Source organism: Panicum virgatum, chromosome 2K, assembly GCF_016808335.1.
Source record: "Panicum virgatum strain AP13 chromosome 2K, P.virgatum_v5, whole genome shotgun sequence".
NCBI classification, from domain to species: domain Eukaryota; kingdom Viridiplantae; phylum Streptophyta; class Magnoliopsida; order Poales; family Poaceae; genus Panicum; species Panicum virgatum.
Window position 1 is genome coordinate 2,387,281 of NC_053137.1, and position 15,821 is coordinate 2,403,101.

Sequence of the window (15,821 nt, forward strand, 5' to 3'; positions counted from 1 at the left end):
CTCAAGAACTATGTCGGCAATGGTTAGCATTGGACTCCCGTACTTGGCAGCATTGGGATGTCACGACAGTTGTCAGCAGCGCATCTCGCCCCTCGACATTTTAGCTCCACACCATTACCGCTTTGGCCGTACTAGTTCCGGTAACATGACATCCTTGATACTCCGTGGATAAACCGTCCATCCAGCGCCCGTTCATCAGAAAACCATCCTCGAGACTTGGCGGGCTCGTCGTGGTGATAGAGCTTGGTGTTGTCGTTGATGCAGAAAAGCACAAGGAGTCGATTGGCGACGGTAACATACAACTTAGCCAGCGCGCACATAGAACCAGCGGGAACCACGACGGATGACGACGAAGAACTGCAAGTGTGACGAAAATACTGTTGGCGCAGCTCCACAGCGATCCTTTGGTCAATGTCCCCTTGGCCGATGCTTCTCCATACTGAGCAAAGAATCGGCCGATGTGCTCGTCGTTTTAGAAGCCCCAACTCCCAAGAATAAGCACCACTGGTGGCCAACACATTACTGTCGGTCCAACTCCATCACTAGGGAGCGACAGGCATACTTGTGAACAGCATGATTCAAAACAACTAGTTGCATGTATGCCACGGATGTGTAGTAATCAGAAACTAGCTCCAGTCAGCCAATATTCCACCCGCCGTATATTTCTGGCTGAAGAAGATGATAGCCGATCTTCATATTATATAGCTTCCATCAGCTAAAGCATGTCCCTGCTACTCCTCTTCATCGGCTGCGCGGGCTGACACTTCCTGAACGCCGGCCAGCGAGTCCATCGGATCAAAGCGTTGTCTACCCATCAAATATTGCTTCAAATAGATTGTGTCTTCCACCGTCATGTGTTTGTGGATGTCGCCGCGACTGATGTTAGCCAGGCGTTCCATGGCCTTCTGCGGCGCCTCAGTAATCATGAGCATGAACAAGACGGATGGCGATGTGCCGATGCTGAGCTTGATGCGCCAGCCGCTATGAAGCCGAGGTGAGAACACGATGGCTTTCCTGATCAGATGTGCATGCCGGACATAATTTCTCATGCTTAACATCCATTAGCTCTAGACATCCTGGACAAATCCATCTGCCATCGACGTCATCAACTGAAACGGATGTAGCCGATTCATTTAAACAAATGGATGTATGTACAATTTCTTCATAATTATCCTGGCACCAAATCCGTCTAAGTAACACACAGCCGACTGTAGTTAACCTCAGCTCTGTACCATCGGCTTCCCCTGAAGTTTGTAGTTATAACTCCACCAACTGCTTTTTATTTCCATCAGCGTTTCTTCTATTTTATTATCGGCCAATGCTTTTTATTAATCCATCGGCTGTTACAATAGCTCTTGGTAATAATAGCCAATGAAAGAACTTCTTCCAATCAATAGAATTAGAACTAGTATTGGCTCCTTCCTTTAATATTCCCAAATAGTAGCCGATTAAAAATTCAAGATTTGCTCAATCCTGATCTGACATCTTTCAGCCGATGAAAAATGATTACATCGACCAAACTCCTCTTAATAATAACCATCGGCCACAATATTACTTCCATCGGCTGTCTATGCATCTGCTAACTTATAGTAACTAGCAAGGTGGCCCGCGCTAATAGTGCGGGTAGCTAGTTTTTTATTTAATTCTTTAAAAATATTTACATTGACAGAAGAGATGTATTTTATAATTTATTTACCTCTCATTTGCTCTTGTTGAATATTATAATACTTGCAGCTTTCTATGCATATGAGTTCATATCAATCATCACTTTTTATGTTGCTTTATTCTATATTATAGTTGCATATTTTAGTACTTAAACCTGCAAAATCTAAATTTGAGGATTGAATTCAATTTTGGATCACCTTGAATACGGAGCAAATTGTACATAATTGTATTCATATAAAGTTTTTTATAATTATGAAATATATTTATATGTATTTGATAGTTGTGTTTGCCAACAATCTGTAACTTAGATGTTGGAGTTCGATTTGTATCTTGCAATATTTTGATTAATATTTAGCGAAAATATATTAGTGTAGTTGTTAGAGCACTTAAGTAGCATCTAGCAGATCTAGACCTGACTCATCATCGGAGCGAAATAAAAATGATCATGGATCAGACAAAAAAAAAGTTATGTTAAAAAATAAGTTGAGGCCTCCTGCTGGCTTTGGTAAATAAATGTTATACAAAACTTATATATATGCGTGCTATGTTAATACATATATGTTTTAAATTTTTTATTTAACCAAATTTATTATTATTTTTCCCACTTTGGTTACTGCACAATTTATTTGTTTTTAGCCCATATGACTGTATATATTGGTCTACTTTAGAGTTTTGTCATCTCGGTGATAGATAGTTCCATATATATCTTTGTTGTTGTTTCTAACTCTTTTCTTTATTTTTCATTTTCTCTAGTAATTTTTATTGATTTTTCTGTCTTCTATTTTGTTCCTCGGTATATTTGAAATCGATTAGTGTGTATCGCATCCGATGCATCTAATGGAGAAGTTTCCTGTTTAGTATTGTGCCTCGGGGGTTTTTTTTTCTGAGCGAAGAGGAGCATCGACAACGTACATTTGTTTGAATCATTTGATTTTGTACTGTAGGCAATCGACTTTGAGATAGATTAGCAGGGCTTCAGGCCTGTATCTGTGGCTAAAATAATTTCAGTTGTGGCTTCTTTGATGGAGCAGCTTTTTTTATGGATATAGAGCTGTTTTGAAAACCGTTCGGTAGAACTGTTTCTTCTATTTTTTCATGAATATATGAAAAATGTCAAATGTCCAACAGGACATGGCTATAATTTAATATTTTTCTCATTCTAATGATATTATTTATAGACTAAACCAATAAATTCACTTTTGTCCTTTTCTTTTGCCCTCATTTTCTCATTTTTCCTGTCTTCTTTTTCTATTCTCATTTTTCTACTTTCCTTACCCGTTCAATCTTGGTGCTTCTTTATCTTTTTCTCTTCTCTTTCTCTATACTTCTTTTGAGGTATCGATCACATTTGTGTTCCATGCCTAGTGTGTACTTATAGAAGATTAGATGGGGATAATAATGTTAATAATTATTTATGCTATTTGATTCCTCACATGACTAACTCCCTGATTTTTCCCATGCATCTATTTAGATTGAGCTAATAATAGTCACATTTATTTGTAGGTTTCGGTGCTTTACCCTTTATCCCAGTGATTATTACTTGTATGGAACTATTATATGCCCATAGAATCATAATTTTTTGTTGACCACCATCAGATTAGTTTGTATAACTAAAGTTGTTCAAGAATATGCAATATTTATGATGATAATTCTTGTTTGGAGAAAGCATTGGTTCTTTAGCGGATATTTCTCTCACATTAATTTATCTGTGTATTCATTGGCCCACACTTACAATCATAAGGTGCCAATGGTCTTGCAATAGATTGCAATATGTGAAACTCTGCGCATCATTATTATTTTTTCGTCCCTATCTTGACGTTTGGTTGCTCTAGAAGAAAAGGATTGATTGAGTTCGGCAATGATTTTGAGTAGAATCCAGTGTGCTTCATGCAACTGCATGTACTGCATAACGTTCTTGAGACTCAAAAAGTTGTGATTCGGAATCTCGGGCAATGACTATGGTCGCGTCGTAGTGCAGGGCATTCCAAAGATTTTTCAAAGCAATTATCTCTTTCAATAGTACCAATACAATACAACTATGGTCGTGTTGTCACGCTTATGCTGCTGCCATTTTTTTTGCATATTTAAGGAAGGTTAATGCGAGACATAGATGGTAACATGAGTTTTTATGTCATGCAGACCCTGTATTTAACTTTAATTGGATACAGACACTTTTTGGTAGTTTAAAATATTGCATCTCATTAAACTGGACATGGACTCTTTTGTCCAATTTAGATTGTTAGATCTTCATTAAATCAAATGGTGTAAATCCTATACACAAATATTATTTAGATCTTCGTTAATTTGGAGTATTTATTAACTTTATTTGCCATGAAACTCAAACTTGGATTTTTATTATTGCATTTGATACTATTTATTTAGCTATTTTTCTTCTTAATATGATTCATAATCACTACACATATCAACAATAATTTTTTTATTCTAGTTCTTGCATTTATCTATTTATTAATCATATTTGATGCCAATTTTTTTATACTTTTAATTTTTAATTTAGCTATTTGGCTAATAATAATTTTTTTGTCGTGTGCCAATGCTAATTTTTTTAATTTTATAATTTTGAATTTGCTTATTTAGTAATTGTATTCAACATGGACTCTTTGGTTAAGTCCTAATTTCTTTATTTTTTTTAATTCCAAATTAAGCTATATTTACTAATCGTATTTGGTATGGACTCTTTGTCATGTCTTTTTTTTTAAAATTTTTTTAATGCGAAATTAGCTATTTATTAATCGTATTTGACGTCTCATCGCGTTTCTTTACTCCATCATCATCAAATGCAATAATAAAAATCCAAGTTTGAGTTTCATGGATGATGATAATTAATTTTCCTATTTAGTAATTGTATTCAACATGGACTCTTTGATTAAGCCCTAATTTCCTTATTTTTTTAATTCCGAATTAAACTATTTACTAATAGTATTCAGCGTGGACTCTTTGCCATGTCTTAATTTTCCTTAATTTTTTAAATCCGAAATTAGCTATTTATTAATCGTATTTGATATGAATTCTTGAGTTAGTTTGAACCGTTAGATCTTCATAAAATCCAACGGTGCAAATTCTTCTCTTTTTTAGATTAATGTGGGAATTTCTAGACCCTCTCGGCGAACGTGGTGGCTTCTTTTAACACTCCTTTAATAATATAATAGATAATAGCCAATTAAATAACCTGAGATAATGATATATATATCCTGACGGAGTACTCGACCAGAATTAATAATCATCAACCTTGAATTAGATACTCATGACCAATAGAGCTTCCCTTTTGTTATCAGCATTTCTTCATCCACTGTGTAGGCTGATTACCTAGCCGATGGAAACAATCTCCGACCAATCGGTCACTTACACCTCTGCCGTCAAAATAATAACATCTGCTAGATATGATGTCTCAGATAATGTCGATGCTTCTTTTTATTCGGTGGATCCAAATAGCAGCCGATACTTTTTTACACAGTCTATCGGCTTCTGTCCTTTGCCCAAATGACTGTCAGCTGACATCTCCTTTAGACATGCTCCATCGGCTGTAGTTTTCTTCGACAAAAGCAATCTGCTAAACTGAACCACACATGCAACCGATATATGCTTGCCTCCGCCAGTTACAAGGTCATCCATGAAAGAACGTATAGCCGATTGAATTCGGCCACTGGCATCAGCCATTAGAAAATCATTGGAGTTAATCTGTAGGACCGGAAAATGCGACCAGAGGGGGGTGAATGGGAGCAACTCAAAATAATTTCGCACGGAAGCAAACAGAACAAACTCCCAAATTTCAAGAACTTTAGCAAATTAGATCCAAACGCGAGGAAAATCGAAACATAGGTTCACAAGATCACTAGAAATTTATTCTCAAAATATTATGCAAGGAAATTAAGTATAAAATGCGGATCAAGAAAACCTAGATTGAAACCGACGATAAACCTGACGAAGAACAAATAAGCACGATGCAATGAAACGAAGAACAATACTTAATGATAAAGTATTAAACCAAGTACTTGTTCTTACAAAATTGCATCTAGCCTCCGCCCGATCGTCCTCCCTCTCTTGATTAGAGAGATCAACAAAAATCCCTCACTAGAAATTAAACCCTAGGCTAGACTAGAGAGAGGAGTGCACGCAAGAAGAGCTTCAGGGAGTTGGCTACTGTAGCGCGGAACTGTTCACGGCGGCTACTGTAGCAACCGCCCCAAAAACCCAAAAACCTCATACCCCTCAATCCTAGGTGCCACATATTTATAACCCATATGGTGGCACTACCTAAATTACAAATTTGCCATTACGTAAATCAAATTAACGTAATCGGCGCATATCACGCAATATCATCCTCCACGGCAAACAATCTCGATGTCCGCGACCTTCCATCTAGCACCATGGCGTCCCGTGATCTCGCTGCACGACGATCCGGAATCTTCTCGCGATCGACAATTGTCCCCGTCTTCGGCCACGTCCGCCGCAACGAACGTCCGGGATCTTGGTTTTGTGGCTTAACCAAGAAACCGTCCACCAACGTTCTCTCGCTGTGTCGTCAGGTACAGTAGACATACACCGTACGATCTCAAATCCCTCGAACGCAAGTCTTGATCCACCCTTCACCGCTCTCAGTCCATCGGCGTGGCATCATATCTTCATTCTTCACACGTCGCCGCATGTTCAGTCTCCACCTATCACCTGCAACGACACCAACCAAGAGAAACGTCACACGCACACTGTGTTGTTCAATCACTCATCACAAGGTCCTAGCCCCACGGGCATCTCATAATCCATCGGCCATCTCCAAATAATAAATAGCAACGAACCGATCAATATTTTATTCCATCGGCTTTCTATAATCTCCATCGGCTATTCAAGTAACCAAGACAGATCATAAAGAAGATCCTTCCAAGAAGGTGTACACAGGAAGTCAAAAAATAGCATCTTGAAAATTTAGCCGATGCTCTATCCACCTGGGTCCCATAAACTTAAGCAGAACCCCCGATTACACTCAGTGAATACGACGGTCAATACTCTTGTACAAATTGTTACATCGGCTTTTCCAGTTGAAATAATATACTTGCCCAAGTTTTCTCCAACAAGCCGATACATACTCCCAAGCTGCTCACATTCTTTATTATATCAGCTACTTTCCCCATGGACATATTCATATCGATAATCATTATTTTGCTCATCAATGGGTATTTTGTCCATAGATTTTTGAGGCTCCTCTAAAACTAATGAATCAGTATGAATCTCTTATGAATCTCCTTATTCCCAACTCTAACCAATTTTTGTCTAATAGCCAATTCTTCTGCAAAGGACCTTTCAAAATCTAGCCTTTCTTCATGTTGGTCTTGTCTTCCTGGTTCTTCAGCCAACAATTGCACCCCAGAATCAATAGATTTCAACTCTTCAAACTTGACACATTTATTTTCGTTGTCCACTTTGGCCATGCAGGATGGAAACAAATCTTCGTTGACCCTCATCGCCTGCACAAACTCCTCCCATTGAGTTTTTTCTTGCCTAATAGCTAATTGGACATGATGACGAATTGCTGGCTGAACGACTGTCGGCCAGGTCATGGATGGCTGAACTACTTCGCGCAACTGACATTCCATAGGTTGAAAAACTGATGCTTGCGGCCAACAGCTACCTAACCACTGTTATTGATGAGTCATCGGCTGTAGCTGCTGGACCGCTGACCATGGTTGCTGATAAGCTATCGGCTGTGAAGCCGATGCATAATATTGATAACTACCTGTCTGAGCCGATGTTTGATGCTGATAAACCATCGGCTGTCAGGTGTGATAATCAAACTGATGAACAATTTTATCAGCATTCACACCTTTGATTGTATTATTCGCCGTGCTCGCCAGGCTGTTAGTCCAGTTGATCATCGCTTGTTTCATAGCTTGCTCGAACATCTCCGTTGGAAAATTTATGATGATATTGTCGGGTCCCACCGGGCGTGCCAAAAGATGTGTTGACGCAAAAATCAACACACTGGAATCCGAGAGCAAGTGTTCGCTAAGCTTCGGAAAGTAGACCAAGCGTGCCAGTCAATTTGACCTGTAATTGACAAGGAATAAACAAAGTAAAATCCGAGAAAGTATCGCCTAGAATTCCGAATGTCTCTCAGGTGGCGTATCGGCAAGGCTCTACCGATACAGAAAAAGATAACAGATCGGGTAAGATAAATGTGTATTAAAAATGATCTAAAGGAGATCGGCGAGAGGCTGCCGATATCGGTATGCAACAGACGGCTTTGATCTAAACCGACACGTGCCAGAAAACAATGCACAAACTCACGAATGTATGGATCTAAATAAAGCTGAGCTTACAACCAATCTAATCGGCTTTGCAAGATTTAACGTGAAAACAAGAGAACTAACAGCCGATTAAATAGATCGTGAAGCCGGATAATTTATGAATTAATCTAGACGAGACGATAGCGATACGTCCGGAAGTCAAAGCCTAAATATAATTCGATAACTTTTGAATAGATCTGAACGAAGCGACAGCGATGCGCCCGGAAGCTAAAGCTCAGATTTACTCGATAAACAAAAATTTACCAGCAGATCAAGTCGCTCGAATGTGAGGCGTCCTTGATCAACTCGAAAGAACTCGCCGAAAAGAAAAGAAAAGTGTCGAAGTCGCCGAAAAGTAAATTGCAAGTAAAAAGAATAGTTTGTTTGTTGATCGTGTGATAAACCTTTACATAATAAATGGGGTACATATTTATAGCCTAGACACCGTAGCCAGTTACGGCACACCAAATTTGCCAGAGAAGAAATATCTAAACAAAACTAATATTAAGATACATGGACTCTGATTTTCTTTCTATAGAATCCTCATTGATGAAGCTTCTGACTTGTCACGGCCGAGGCATTAGATTAGGAAATATTTAATTCCACCAAGCCGAAATACCTCTCGTGGCTACTTGGATCTTCAATTATTTTAATCATCCTCACGCGTGGACCCATTCCAGCTATGAAGCTTCACGTTTCCTTGCATGTGCATATTGATCACCTTGCCATGTATATTTTTCTCTAATATTCTCTTCTTGCTTGACCAATCACACGAAGCCCATCGTACCTTATACGTGAAGCTTCTTTTATTTTGTCCTCCACGCTAGTCACGTGATTAGCTGACCAAATCAAACCGAACAGCCCCTACACCATATTTGCTTTCTTTTCCTTCCCACGTGGCTTCACATACTTGCATGTAAGTTCCAGACAGGATTTTGCTTCACTTGCCCTCACGTGTGGATTCCAAACCAATTGGCTTTCAGCTCCATTGGCAATTGCTATCATCTATCAGCTCTCAAGTCAACACGAATAGCCGATTGCTTCATAATTCAGATTACATCGGATTTACTGACAAAATCTGATGTCAACAAGATATAATTAACCGGACGCGCCCAATCGGCCCCGGGAATCAGTGAACAACACAATCTCTACAAGTTAGACCTCTCCTTAAGCATCGACGCAGAAGACAGAAGAAGATGAGCTGTCGCGAGTCATGTATTCATGAATTTTGTAAAAGATCGAAATTAATGAAATATGTGTCCTCGTGAATATGTGCATGTGTTCCCTTGTGCACAATTTATTTATTTCCCTCGTCGCCTTCGTTTTGTTTTCGCTAACAGCGGTGGCGCATACGACCGGGAGATGTCTTGTAAATTGGCCAGAAGGGTGAGTTCCCCAATTGCAGATTCGTACACAACCTTGAACTGAGATGTCAAAAACTGCAAGTATTTAACAGCAATCCCAATTATGTCTGTGCTTTCTGACAGTCGTAGGATCAACAAAATAAGGAAATCTTTCTCTGCCGCTGTGTGATCCCTATATCAATACCCTAGAGTTGCCTCTACGCCACGCTCTTCAAAGCACGTGGGCCATATATAAAGATCTTGTAGCCAGTTTCCTTGCACCATTTGATATGTGAGAGTTTTCCCTTCAAGGAGATGCCTGACAAGAGGGTTGCAGAAGGTGTAGTGCCGGAGAGAACAGCCGGATTCAACATCTCGTACAAACTTTCCTGCACAGTCTGCAAACCATTCAAATCGTCTGACATCGTCCCTGTTTAAGCTAGAAAAAGATGAGGTTACCAAATTTTTAGCAGGAGGAATCCACAGTCGTTTGCGCTTTATCCCTTGCCTGATGTCTTGATCTTTTTGCAGTGCCTGCCGCCTGTGCTTGTCGAGCAGATCTGTGCCGTTGATGTAGGCAAGCTTCAAAACCTTTCTGCGTTGAAGCAGGGAGATGTCCGTGATTGGCAGGTTCGCAGTCCTCTCAAGAGAGAACTGCAGTTCGGAGAGCGCCATCTCTAGCCTCTCCAGACTGTGACTTTCAGATGCCTTCTCCTCACGCTTGTCCAATACAAATGAGACGGCTCTGCTCACAATCTCCTGAACAAAAGCTGATATGACTATTTCTGCCATGAAGTCACTATGGTGAGTTGATCTGCCTGCTGAGGAAACAAAAGTAACAACAGGAGCTATTAAACGCACACAAGAGAAAAATAATATACGGAGCTAATGTTTAGGTAACATTGTTGATGGGATGCAGAGTCCTTACATTAAATCTTCTCTTTCTTCAGCAACGTGCAAAAAGATACTTCGGATTCCAGTCTCTTGGAAGGGATGGACTTTTGGCCAAATGACCAATTGATCAGGGTAGCTGATTCTAATTCCACTGGAACCAAATGAGCTGTATGCAAGTATAAATAGGAGGGCATCATGAGCTCAGTGTTCAAACCGTTGGCTAGATCCAAAATGACTTAGAAAGCTCAAAGAAACGGCAGAGGACAGTTCCTAGGAATATGACAAATGGAGCTGCAAGACAATATAAAATTGCAAGTGGGATTAACTTTTCCATGTTGCAAGCGTTGTACATTCTGAATGCAACGACTTGCAACATGTAAGGTCGTCTTAGCTACCTAAACATTGTGTAGTCTTTGGCTAGTCCTCGTCCACTCTGTGACTGTGAGCTCAGCATTTCAGAGTAAATTCCCTATTTGGCCCTTTTAAAGTTGCCTTTTCCTTCTTTGACCTCTTTTTTTTTCAAGTCTTCCCTATATAGCCTCTTAATTTCAGTTTCTTCTTTTTATGGCCCTTCCGTCAGTTCTTTTAGTGATTGCTGTCAAAATAGTGGGTCCCACTATCAGATTTGAGATGAATGGACCAAACTACCCCTAGCCTAGAAAAGATTGAGGAGCAGCCAGCCCCAATGGATCCCTCGTCCATCCCGTGGCCTCCTCCTCCTAGATCAGGGACCATGCTTGCCGGTGGCGGCGCGGCGGCCGGTCTCGCGGCGGCGGGCGAACCTGGCGGGGGCGCAGCGGTGAGCAGACCTGGCGGCGGCGGGCAGTCTTGGCGGGCGCGCGCCAAGGGGCGCGGTGAAGGGTAGCCTCGGCGGGTGCGCGGCCGCGGGCGGCCTCCGCGGGGGCTCGGCTGCGAGCGGACCTGACGGGCGCGCACGAAGGGGCACGGCGGAGGGCGGCCTCGGCGGCGGCCGGACCAGGTGGGCGCGGTGGAGGGCGGCCTCGGTGGCGGGCGGCCTCGGTGGCGGGCGAACCTGGCGGGGGCGCGGCGGCGGGTGAACGTGGCGGCATTGACCCGGTGGTTCCCCCATGCGGCTGCTCCCTCCCTTGCTTTGCAGATCCTCAATGACCAAATAGAGAATTTTTTACACGGGTAAAATGGACTTTTTCACCTTGCTGCTAACACCGTTCCACTAAAACTAGCGGAAGGGCCACAAAAGGAAGAAACTGAAATTAAGAGGCTATATAGGGAAGACTTGAAAAAAAGAGGCCAAGGAAGGAAGAGCCAACTTTTATAGGGCCAAATAAGGAATTTACTCTTTCAACTACTCTGTTCTTTTCTGAAGCTCGTCACCTGTGGCTAATTAAACTATAAAATCATTTACATCCTCGTTAGGGGGGCTTTCTTTTTACCTGGAAATTACTCTGTGGCAGAGGCTGTGTTGCTTCATATATGCAACCTAGAAATCTGAACTTCTTGTGTCTGATTGGTGTTTCAAGATGATGAACGTTCATATTTGTATCTGGTACTTCTTTCTTACGTTTACGTCAATTATCATGACCTCCTTATTGCTATCTTCCTTTACAAGCGAAGGAGTGCAGTATATATAGCAGTAGAGCAGAATCGTATGAACGGCAGAGGAAGGTTCCCAGGATGCCATAAAAATGTGTCTGCAATGCAAATGTTAGTAACTTTTCCTTAATGGGGGAATTCTGGGAAGGTCGCAAGCCATTGCATTTGTCAAAGTCACTGCCATGACCTTTATCTAGTCAAGTTCTGTGCCCACCCTAGCCATCAACCACTCCATCTTTATCTGAAGCTGATTGTAACTGACTACCAGTGGAACTAGAAAATGGTTTACATCCTTGTCATGGTGTCGTCTACTTCCGGTGGCTTCCTGTTGACGCTGAGTCCTATCTGCACAGGTTTTGACGATTTCATGGGCGTGAATGTTGGTGGTGCCACGCCTCACGAGGCGAGGTGGTTTGTGGTCCGCGTCGATGTCCCAATCCGACCGGACGAGTTTTTTTTTTTGACTTGGACTGTAGTCTTGTATTTTTTCTGCTATATCAATGAAACACGCACTATCTTGTGCGGGTCGTTCAAAAAAAATGTTGCCAAAGCTGCGCTCCTTACACGAACAGATGTGTTGCCTATCTAATTTGTGGTTTCGAACCATGAATGTTCAGCTCTTTTTTTTATCTAACATTGTGGTTTTAGTGTTTCTATCACATTCCCCTCTTGCAGATTTCCAACCATTAAGGAAAAAAATATATATTATCCTTATCTTCTTTTAGCTGTTTCTAGTTTCAAATGTAAGCATGGGGCATCATAACTCGAAGTATTGGGCCCTCACTCTCAATATATCAGATTAACACATCTTCCATATGTATTTACTGACACATGTATCCCAAATCTTATACACAAAACCTTGACATATAATTACAATCATTGATGCTGACATCTTGCCTGCTGTAATTCTCATTAAAAATAGGGAAAAGTCCGGTATACACCCTCAAATTATCGCAAAAGTACGATTAATCTTCAACTACTAAACCGAATAATGATGGTCATCCAACTATCAAAACTAGACAAATTTGGCCCATTGGGTGATTTTGAATGTGGTTTTGGATTTTCTTAAATAAAAATTCTAATTGTTCTAAAAAATCAAAACTAATTCATTTTAGTTCAGAAAAATATGAAACTATTACCAAATGTAACTATCTATTATTGCTCTTTTTGAATATTATTTATTAAAAAATAATAGGCATAACTACTGGCAACTAAATACTAGGAATATAAAAAATTGGATCCAAATAACTGACAAGTAGAGTGTCAATTGATAGGTTGCATTTTTAGAATTTTTTATACCCATGTCGTATATTTTATTTAAAGTGAATTACTTATAATTTTTAGGTTTATATTTAAATACATTAATTTTTACAAAATAAAAACTACTTTTGGAACCATTCAAAGGGTCTAATTTGTCCTTTTCGGCAGTTGAATAGTCTTTGTTATGTGATTTTGTAGTTGAAGCTTAAAAATCGGATTACGATAGTTCGATGGTGAAAAGTGGACTTTTTCCGTAAAAATATGGAAGGAGCATGCTCTTAGTAAATCAGATTAATTAATGTCTTTCTGTAGCGAAAATGGTCTCTCATGCCATATTTCAATATAATGTTTTGGTGATTGATATAGACAACACAACACTTGAACTAATATGATTGTTAAGATAATCATTCTCAGGCTTTTTAAGTTCAAGTGATGACAAAGAGAAGATAGGCGTAGCTAGGCCCTACGGGCCGCCCCTACGGGACAAGAATTGAAGAGACCATGAAGAAATCAAGTCAAAACGAACAAGACAGAGACAATTTGCTATCACCGGTTAAACCGACGTTAGGCAAATTGTACTCATCGGTGCAATGGAACCAGAAAGCTGAGACTAGGGTTTTGCGCCGGATGAACCGACGATGCCTGAAGACAACTGGTCGGTGCAATGACTTGAAGTGAAGACTGACCCAGAGGCATCGGTTAAATCGACGATAAAGAAAAAGTGAGCGTCGGTGCAGTTGTCCAGAGACTCCATTTTTCGGGGGTTTCTGAGCTTGCACTCACCGGTTAAACCGACGTTAGTTTTGAGGGCGTCGGTCGATTGATCAAGTAGCCGTTGGAGCAGTAACGGCTAAGTTGCTGGGAAAATACACTCACCAGTTAAACCGGTGATGACAAGAACTGAGCGTCGGTTTAACCGGCGTTAAGGTATTTCGTCAGCCTTTTCCCAACGGCTAGTTTTGGATGTGTGGCTATATATACCCCCAAGTCAGTGTCATTTGAGGGTGCTGGAGACTAAGGAAGCATACTACACTTGAAGAACATCTCCAACCACCATAGAGCTTCATTGTACATCATATAGGCTTGAGCACACTTGTGAGAGTACTTAGTGCTTGTAATAGGGATTAGTTCTTGCGAGAGCTCCCTTGAGAGAAGTCTTGCTGCAGCAAGCAACTTGTGATCCGTCGTGTGACCCTCCGACTTGGTGTGGAGTGCCAATGACACTTTGTGCGGGGGAAGAGGAGACCCCCTCCTTGGTGGAGAAGCTCCGTAGTGGATTTCGGCCGGGTGACCGAGAGAGACGGTGGCGGTGCACGAGACTTGGTGTCTTGTGGGCACTTGCCTTTGCTTGCCGGCATCACCTTGGTGGCGTAGTGCAAGACGGTGATCGGAAGAGCCTCGGTGTCCCGTGGACGTAGGCGTTTGTGCCGAACCACATTACATGACCGTGTCTACTCGGGAGTTTGCATCCCTCTTGCACTTACCTCTTTACTTACCATATTACGTTTCCGCATTTACTTTATCTTGCGTGTCTTTACTTTCCTAGTTAGTTTGATTAGGATTGGCTATATGTTGCAAATCTTTTAGGGGTAAGTAGAGAGTAGTATAGATAAACCTTAGTCATAACTAGCATGTGTAGGACGTGTTAGGTTTATCTCATGCAAATAGATTGAGCTCTAGGATAGAAAGCGATTAGCGACCCTATTCACTCCCTCCCCCTCTAGGGTCGGACACCCCGGTGATCCTTACACTTTCCCATGCTACGACGAGGGCAAGCAAAGAAGCCGAAAGAGGATAGGCTTTAACATTTGTCTCTACTTTATCATTCAGAAATTATCTTGTAATTAAAAAACCTTAGAGTAGCAGGGCATCTGCATGTTAAATTGAGCAAGAGGAACAAGAGATGCTAGTTGGGAAATGATAATGTAGACGGCAAGACATAATCGTGACCTCCCATGACTACTTCTGCCGCTTTCTCTTTGCTGAATTGCAGGTGCTGTACCTGCCCCTGGTTTTGGGCACGGTGGTTGCCATGTGGGTGCTTGGCTTTTTCACAAAAAAAACCTGCAGCACCATGTTTGGGGCGCCAGTACACTGCACACTTGGTCACCTCCGGCTGATGGATGAGATAGTCAATTGCCTCAGATCTTATTGCCGTGTCAAAGGTTTGCTGAATGCTATTATATGTCTGTTCCTGAGAAACTATGAACCCAAGATGGAGAACAGCTTGCTAGGACCGACCAGAAGATGCTGCACGGTCACAAGTGTTGTTGGAGTTGTGCAATCTATATCTTACTTTGACTCAGCCAGATATATCCTTTTCAGTAAATAAAGTTTTGTTTGCTAATTATAATTTCTTCAGTCACCAACCTCTTCACATTTGACAACAGTTAAAAGACAAGAATGCCACGTGTTGAGACCTGGATAGTAGGGGCACCTAGAAAATGCCGGTGCGAACACTGAACTCTATTGTTTTCTGAATAAAATGTTGCCGTGGTGACTACTGAACTCTATTGTTTTATTCAGGAGTAGTTCCATTAAAAAAATCATCCAAGTATGATCATGTTTTGAAGATTTCATCACAAGAACACGGTAGTGCCGTCGAATTTTGATTTGGATATACATTTTGAAAAAAATGACTGTGTTACACACCTTGACTGTCAGTCACGAGGATTCACCGTCACGCGTGTGATGACGGGCCCTGACGTGCACACTGGGCCTTTCCGGTCAATTCGTGCTGAGATGCTGGGCTTTGTTGAACTAATTCCGCAGGGGCCCATGAAGGCCTCAA